Genomic DNA, 9,690 nt, shown 5'->3' with positions numbered 1-9,690 from the left:
CTTTTTCATTCTTTTCTGCAAGACTGATGTCAAGAACTGATTTCTTGACTTCTTTCTTCTGCAAAGATCGAATCTTGCAAGAGGGGATAGTGGCGGCTGGAGAAGAACTCCTGGGAGGCTGAACAACTTTTCTTCTCTCTGGAGTTTTGTGAGATCTAATCTTTGTACGCAGAAAGATTTCTTCCTTACTATAAAACCCTTGGTTCGAAATCTGATATTTTTTGAATTGGTTTTCTCCTCCTTTCTTCTTGATTAAGAAAACCTCCTAATTAGGAGTTATCCCAATCCAAATCAATATTTGGATAGGGGATTATCTTAATCCTATCTGCAGATTAAGTTAGTTTACTCTTGATCTTATTAGGAGATTACCAGATTCAAATCTGATTTGAATTTGGTCTCCTAGAGTGGATAAGGTCAAAAGCCCAATCCTTTTACTAACATTAATCTCAGATTCGCCCCATAGATGGGTGATCATATCAGCCCAGCTCGTAATTGGCTTTTGGCCCATTAAGTGTTCAGTATTTAAATAGTTTCCAATCTGCTACCTAGTTGGGCTTCTTTGTATGGCGTGGGATCCAAGAATTGATCTACACACCAGCCACATGGGTTCGGCCCAACCTTTATTACAAGGTCCATTCGAATTCACTGAAAAGCTCAGTGACCCCTTGAGCCCATCACATGGACCCTATGGGCCCAACACTTACATTAAGTGGTCCTTGGGCCAAGCCATCTAATCAGTCCTAAATGGTTTTACACTTAACCTCTCAACCCTTAATGATCAAGCATTGCCCGACAAGAGAGGACCTGTCCCTCGGTTGCAAGGAACAGTGCCGCACTCTCTACTCACATGGATCTTGAGAATTAAAATCATTTGCAAACCTTTCAAAACCGTACATATACATTTATATATATTAATTTTGCAAAACAAAATTCCAACGATTGAAATCAACTGCTGACAGTTTGGTTTCCATCAGAGAGAGTGCATTCCCGATCATTACCATTGTCCGACAATGATCACTTACTCAGATAAATTCTCAGACTGCCCCAACATGCCCAGGTTTTGACCCCTGCTAAGGATCTCACTGATTGACATATCAAAGACAACCCGATCCGACACCTAGTGAAATGTCATAATCGAGTCTAGGGGTCAGGTGTAACTTTCCAATTTTGCACATCTGTCTCCAAGGTCCAAGGCAATACTGGAAATCTGGTCCGATTCAAGGATTCAAGTAATCCCATATTGCATGTGCCTTGGGTCATACCCTAGTGGCCGAGACAAACCATCTCAACACTTAGTGGCACACCAGTATCAGCCTTGGCAGGATAAATCTCCCCAGACTTATCCAATGGCTTTGAACATTTAAAACTAACACGAGTCTCTATAAGTGTCTAGTTTTAGGGTCTTACACAGAAATATACCAAACAACATGAATCAAACATGCACTTTATTTATTTACACTAAATGACAAAAGTACATCAAAATTGGATTGAAGCTAAGGGCATACAAAACTGTCTAAGAGCTCCCACTTGCACTTAGGTCCAATCCGATACAAGCCGAAGTCCCAAACTTTCCACATGTTTCTCAAACACCTTCTTTTCAGTGGCTTAGTCAATGGGTCTGCCACATTATCCGCTGATGCTACCTTTTGAATTAGGACATCCCCTCTACCAACGATCTCCTGCAATACATGGTACTTCCTCTCGATGTGCTTTGACTTCGAGTGAGCCCGAGGCTCTTTAGCTTGGGTGATCACTCCATTGTTGTCACACAACAACGGGATGGGTGATGTGCTGGACGGAATCACTCCTAATTCATGTATGAATTTCTTCATCCACACGGCTTCCTTGGCAGCTTCACTTGCGGTAATGTACTCGGCCTCAGTTGTGGAGTCTGCAGTGGACCCCTGTTTGCTGCTTTTCCAGCAAACAGCACACGATCCTATCGTAAAAACATACCCAGATGTCGACTTTCTATCATTTGGATCCAACTGGAAATCGGCATCGGTATACCCTAGAACTTGTAGTGAACTACCATCGAATACCAGACAAAACTCTTTTGTCCTTCGAAGGTATTTAAGTATGTTCTTCACAGCAGTCCAATGCTCCTGCCCTGGGTTGGCCTGGAATCTGCTTACCACACTCATCGCCTGAGCTAGGTCCAAGCGAGTGCACAGCATGGCATATATGATGCTCCCTACGGCTGAAACATAGGGAACATTTCTCATGCCCTCAATCTCCTCAGAAGTCTTGGGAGACATCTTCTTGGAGAGAATGACTCCATGCCTGAAAGAAACATTTCCTTTCTTAGAATTCTCCATGTTGTATCTTTTGACAATTTTGTCAATGTAAGCAGCCTGGGATAATCCAATTATCTGCTTCGATCTATCTTTATAGAGTCAAAAACCCAGTATATATGAAGCTTCTCTAAGATCTTTCTTGGAGAACTGTTGTGATAGCCACACCTTGACCGAAGTCAACATTCCTACAGCATTCCCAATGAGTAGGATAGCATCCACGTACAACACCAAAAGGGTGATCTTATCCCCACTGGATTTCCTGTAAACATAGGGCTCATTCGGATTCTACACAAAGTCAAATATTTTGATAGAATAATCTAAACGGATTTTCCAACTCCTAGAAGCCTGCTTAAGTCCATATATCTACATGCAACAGCCGCAAGGCTTCATTGTTGTAGATCTTTCAGGCTTACCATCAAATGGCCGCTTAGTCATCTTACCTTGAAGGCAAGGCTCACAAGTGGGAAAATTTTCTACAGTTAGAAAATCCAAAAGACCATCCTTTACCAACCTTGTGATTCGGTCAACACCGATATGGCCGAGTCGGTAATGCTAGAGGCACGTGGGATTTACTGTATCACGATTTCTTTTCTTGGGATTTTTGACTGACGTAGTTTCGGTTATGTTAGTTCCCAGAGAAGGGTGTAGAACATAGAGACCGTTCTCCAGTTCCCTGCATGCGATGAATTTGTTATTCCATTTAACAGTAATCACATCACTAAAATAAACAGTATATCCATCAGCACACAATTTAGAAACAGAAATCAAATTTCTTCTTAAGTTCTGTACATAAAGACAATCTTTAAGTACAAGCACTCCTTCTCTAAAAACTAATTCTACGGTTCCTTTTGCTGCAGCTGCAACACTTGCAGTTGTTCCCAAAAATAGTGTCACTTCGCCTTCACTCAATCTTCTACTAATTTTGAACCCCTGCAGTGAGTTACACACATGAGTTGAAGCCCCGGAGTCAACACACCAAGATACAGAAGTAACTAACATATTAGTTTCTATGACACAAGTTTCGACGTTACCTTTCTTAGATTCTAGGTAGGTAGGACAGTTCCTCTTCCAGTGGCCTGTCTGCTTGCAGAAGTGACAGACATCAGATGCCTTGTTCTTCTTCTGCTTCTTGGGTTTGGTAGCTTTTTTCTGGGGCTTCTTTGCCTTTCTTTTTCTCTTGCCTGATTTGTTAGCTTCAGCAAGCAAAACCACATGCTCATTCTTCTTGAGTAGATCATCGGCCCTCTACAACATATTGCTGAGTTCCTGAACGTTGACATTCAGCTTATTCATGTTGTAGTTCTTTGTGAACGCATTGAAAGAAGAGGGAAAAGAGTTCAGGATGGCATCCACTTGCATGCCAAGATCTAGCCCGAATCTAAGGGCTTCGAGTTCGTTAATGTAGCCCATCATCCGAAGACAATGGTCATGAACTTTTTGCCCCTTGGACATCTACGCAGTCATGAACAGTTTAAGGACCTTCTGTCGAGTAGAACGGTTCTGCTCTTCATACATAGTCTTTAGACTGTCCAATATGTCCTTGGCTAGTTCGATCTGATCGAATTGCCTCTGTATTGACTTGTCTAGTGAGGCAATGACAAAGCAGCGGGTTAGGGAGTTCTTATCCTCCCAATCTTGGTAGTCCCTCCTACGGGCCTCAAAATCCCTATCACCCAGACGCTCCGGGGTAGGATTTTTTACCACCTTATCTAACTTTTCAGAAGTTAGGACCAGCATAAGATTTATGTACCAGTCAGCATAGTTTGGGCCCTTAAGCTTGTTATCATCTAGAAGCTTTACGAATTGACCGTTTGCCATTTTCTAATAAAACAACAAAATCATTAGTCCACAACCTTAGTTTGATTCAAGTTACCTACATAGATATGGCTTTTAATCTATGTTCCATTCCCATTTGTTCATCTCTGAGATTTCCCTCCTTTCTCAGTGACGGAGACGATGAAATGTCTCCGGAAATGTGGGAAATCACATGGGGTGCGTGAAGCCAACTGTTTCAGCTGCATAACCCCACCACCTTTCTATGACGGATCATATCCCCTCATCAGATGAGTTTCCCTTTGGCCTCTGTCAGACAAGGTTCAGAGCCGTTTTCACGTAAACCTTTCTATCCAGTGAGTGCACACCCATCATATTCAGGTTATGCCAAGGTACCATGAGAGAGTTCCCTTTTTCTGGTGAAGCCCCTCCCACATCGGTCTATGACGCCCCTATCATCTTATGAAACACTCTAACAGATCCAACAACAAATGAATAGCCCAATTTTATGGTGCGTTTCCTCATTACTGATGGACCCATCATTGTGCTAATGACGGAAGGCCTTTAGAGAGTCCATCATATGGATCTCCCTATCACATGCATTCATATTTGCTGGGGGGAACAAAATTATGCCCTAGTTCTATTTTAGGTCAAACCAAAGTGGCTCCCACTGACTTTCATAAAGTCAGATTTTTGGTGGGCCTTAATCGGCTAGGGGTTCCGTACGCATCCATTTTTAGGGTTGTGGTGGCCCACCAAGAAAGGAAGGGTCATCCAATGACCTTAAGGGACACCATGGAAATGATGTGCATTCAGCCATGGTGTGCACAAGAGCCACTAACGAGTCATCATGGGCCAAGTGCTTATGGCCCATGGTCGCAGCACATCAAACATCCAATCATCACATGAAAAAGGGAGGAATTGATCCAAACAATCAACTGTTGTAAAGCCCATTAAACGGCCCATTTGAAATCCATAACATTAACAATTAATGTCTACTAGGTGTATGGGCTGAATTGTAGTTAGCTGTTCGGCCCATACAACTTTTCTCACAAGTGTGGGCTTTTGCAGTTTTAATCCTTTTAAAACTGGGCTTTACAAGTGGGCCGAATTAACCCCGGTAATTGAACATCAGATTTGGAACAAAAGTATAAGGAAAAATGGACTGAAAAACAGTCCCTTTCGAACCCCAGATTCGGTCCAAACAGTTTTGGTCCAATCTAGTCCGAAATGGTCCGAAACTGATTTTCAATTCAAGAATTAATTCATGAAAGATCTGAAATTAATAATTTTGATTTTAGATAAACACAAATCAACTTTGGATTGTTCGCACCACCTACAAAATAGAGGTTAATCACTAGGGTTGCAGTTTCACAAACTACAAATCACAGAGAACGATTTCTCCATCTACAAATCTCCAGCGCCGCCCTCTTCTTCCTTCTTCTTTAATCAAGAAAATAAATAATAAAAAAAATAGAAATCATATTTCTATTAATTAATTACATTCTTGATCAAATCTTATACATTCAGTCTAGAAAAATAAAAATTTACAAACCAAATTGAATAAAAAAAAGAAAGGAAAAAGGGTGCGCAGGCCATCTGCGCCAAATCTGTACTACGATCTCCAGGTTCGAATAGTCCATTAAATCAAAATAAATGAAGAACATTTCTAAATAAAATTTGGATTTAACAAAATTAATTTCAGATCAATTGCCCTTAACAAGAAACAATTTCTTGAAATAAAGAAAAACAATCTGCGCAAATCTTGGCAGAACATCTTCTGTCCATCTGCGCAGGTTCAGATCTGATTTTCTTTTTGGTTTAAGATTCGAACCTGTGGCTCTGATACCACTGAAAGAATGGTAGGATCCATCTAATGGACGCCATGAAGGGTGCGGAATGGGTGGGCAAATTTCAAAAATTTTCCTACCTTCTCCCAACTAGGAATCATATTCCCTAAATTTAGAATACAATATTCAAGGATTCTACTTGAACCATAATCGAACCAGATCTGAACCAAAAGAGAAAGGAAGGATTATACCTGATCTGGAGAAACAGTATCTCCCAAAGTTGGTGTTCATGCCCAAAGAAGACATCAAGATCCGCTCCTGCTGAAGATGACACAACTGTGGATGGAACGGAACCATCAGGGTGCATCCTACACACTGGATCCTTCGCAAGAACCCACTGGAAACTCTGTACACCGAATCATTTTCAGTCTTTTCTGCAAGACTGATGTCAAGAACTGATTTCTTGACTTCTTTCTTCTGCAAAGATCGAATCTTGCAAGAGGGGATGGTGGCGGCTAGAGGAGAACTCTTGGGATGAAGATGGTTGAACAGCTTTTCTTCTCTCTGGAGTTTTGTGAGATCTAATCTCTGTGTGCATAAAGCTTTCTTCCTTACTATAAAACCCTTGGTTCAAAATCTGATATTTTTTTAATTGGTTTTCTCCTCCTTTCTTCTTGATTAAGAAAACCTCCTAATTAGGAGTTATGTCAATCCAAATCAATATTTGGATAGGGGATTATCTTAATCCTATCTGCAGATTAAGTTAGTTTACTCCTGATCTTATTAGGAGGTTACCAGATTCAAATCTGATTTGAATTTGGTCTCCTAGAGTGGATAAGGTCAAAAGCCCAATCCTTTTACTAACATTAATCTCATATTCACCCAATAGATAGGTGATCATATCAGCCCAGCTTGTAATGGGCTTTTGTCCCATTAAGTGTTCAGTGTTTAAATAGTTTTCAATCTACTGCCCAGTTGGGCTTCTTTGTATGGCGTGGGAGCCAAGCATTGATCTACACACCAGCCACATGGGTTCAGCCCAACTGAATTCACTGAAAAGCTCAGTGACCCCTTGAGCCCATCACATGGACCCTATGGGCCCAACACTTACATTAAGTGGTCCCTGGGCCAAGCCATCTTATAAAAACCCAGGGACTGTGGACAGGTGCAAAATTAGCCCATCAGGTATTATCCTAAATGGTCTTACACTTAACCTCTCAGCCCTTAATGATCAAGCACTGCCCGACAAGAGAGGACCTCTCCCTCGGCTGCAAGGAACAGTGCCGCACTCTCTACTCACATGGATCCCGGGAATTAAAACCATTTGCAAACCTTTTGAAATCGTGCATGTACATTTATATATATATTAATTTTGCAAAACAAAATTCCAACGATTGAAATCAACTGCCGACAGTTTGGTTTCCATCAGAGAGAGTGCATTCTCGATCATTACCATTGTCCGACAATGGAGCTGATCCTGTCACTATGATCACTTAATCACTGATTGACATATCAGAGACAGCCCGATCCGGCACCTAGTGAAATGTCATAATCGAGTCTAGGGGTCAGGTGTAACTTTCCAGTTTTGCCCATCTGTCTCCAAGGTCCTGGGCAATACTGAAAATCTGGTCTGGTTCAAGGATTCAAGTAATCCCATGCTGCATGTGCCTTGGGTCATACCTTGGTGGCCGAGACAAGCCATCCTCCCAACACTTAGTGGCACACCAGTATCAGCCTTGGCAGGATAAATCTCCCCAGACTTATCCAATGGCTGTGAACATTTAAAACTAATACGAGTCTCTATAAGTGTCCAATTTTAGGGTCTTACACAGAAATATACCAAACAACATGAATCAAACATGCATTTTATTTATTTACACTAAATGTCAAAAGTACATCAAAATTGGAGTGAAGCTAAGGGCATACAAAATTGTCTAACATTCTTAATGAAGCTTTCATTAAACATAACTGTGTAGTTCGCTTCTATTATCGTTAGAGAGAATTGGTAACATGTCCAAAGCTTTTAGGTTAATCTCATCTTGTTCTATCTTCTCTCCTTTTCTTTTCCATCTTAAAGTAGCATTGATCCTCAAACAACGAATAACATATGCATGAAACATCACAAAGGGAAAACTTGTGCATGAATCCATCCATATATTTATTCTACATTAATTTCACTTTCACCAGCGAAGGTGATTATTTACTAGAGTAGAAGTAGAGAGTAACACTTCAGCAAGGAAGGTGGATCCCTTCAGCGGCTGAACCTTTGAAAGGAGGAAACCTGATGCCGAAGTACAAGTGGGTTTAGGGTAGTAGGGGCAGTCAATGAAGTTAGACCCAGATTTATCCACGCAGAAGATAATTTGGTAGAGTTGATAGTTGTTCGACTTGTCAAGAGTGCAGTCAATTGCAGGAGTTATTCCAGTTGCTTCTTGATGCTATGCTTGATTTGAAGGAAAATGTAAGGAAAGGAAGGGAAAGGTAAGGAAACTTAGACAAAATTAGTGAAGATTTCCCTACCTTTCCTTTCTTCCCTACTTTTTCCTTGAAACCAAACACAGCCTTAATGACTCGTGTGAATCTCTCCGTGCTGTAAAACAACCCGGTGGGTTCGATTCCTGCATCGATCATTAATTATTGTCCACAACAATGGCGATCATATATACTGATAATTAATGAAGCTCCTCAAATTAAACACATATAAGGCCACAGATCAAGAAATTAGTGGGAGAAGAAGCTATATATCGTCATCTTCATATTATAACACTACCTCCTTCTTTTGAGGATTTTCAGGATATCCATTCTATCCTTGAGGTCGAGGCCTGCTTTAAAGAAATCATAGACTATCGAAGACAGAGAGTGTGCAGGTGCCATACTTGGTCCACTCGAGAGACCAGAATTCGCTGTAATTGCTTGGGCATGAATACGAGGGCCAGTTGGTTAGCAAAAATAACGGTATGAACAGTTGGTAGAAAATGGTAGAGAATACACCATACAGCCATATACGTATACATATTATAGACACAGAGTATGTTAAGGCACATGGGTATTTCTTGTTGTCCTTTCTATCTTTGATTGATGAAAACCGGAGAATAATGTGGGTCATAGGGTGTTGGGCAGGTGGGAAGAGAGTAGACATGACATAAAATTATGATTCTGAGTTAACGGTGGCCCAGCCTCCAACGGACTAAGGACAGAAGAAGCGGCTAGAATTAGAAGACGTAGCGACTTGATTGAATTATGTTACCCTTTCTTTTTATTAGGGTGAGGAAGAGGAACGTTTGGCCTTTAGTGGTTTGAATTATGTGGAGACTGGAGAGTTGAAATATATATATAATATATATATATATATATAAAAGTTATTTTAATATAATAAGACAGAAATTTTCATTTTAGGCCTTGTTTGTTTTATTTAATTAGTTAAAGTATATTTATTTGAGTAAGTATTTTTTAGCTAGGCAAAACTTGATAGGATATGTGAGATTTAATGTTATTACAAATTACAAGTTATTCTGATTTACCCATCTTACAATAAAGAGAGATATTTTTGGATACCCTCGATTATAGTAGAATCTAATATATATGAATATGGTAATTAATTTATTGATTAACCAACTTATCCCTCGTTAAATACCTATTAAAATCATGCATCTATTTGTGTTTATTTGACGAACCATTACCTTCACACTGCCCAGAATGGAACTCCCTAGATTCAATGACTGTTTATTATTACTACTTAACGGACAAAATATATAATAAAATTCTTTTAATACATAACCGACATAGAAGATGTGACCATATATTATATTTCCTCCCTAAGTTGATGTCCT

This window comes from Nelumbo lutea, chromosome 4 (genome assembly GCF_056320005.1).
Source record: "Nelumbo lutea isolate HS-2025 chromosome 4, American lotus-T2T, whole genome shotgun sequence".
Taxonomy (NCBI): domain Eukaryota; kingdom Viridiplantae; phylum Streptophyta; class Magnoliopsida; order Proteales; family Nelumbonaceae; genus Nelumbo; species Nelumbo lutea.
This window is presented reverse-complemented; position numbering follows the sequence as displayed.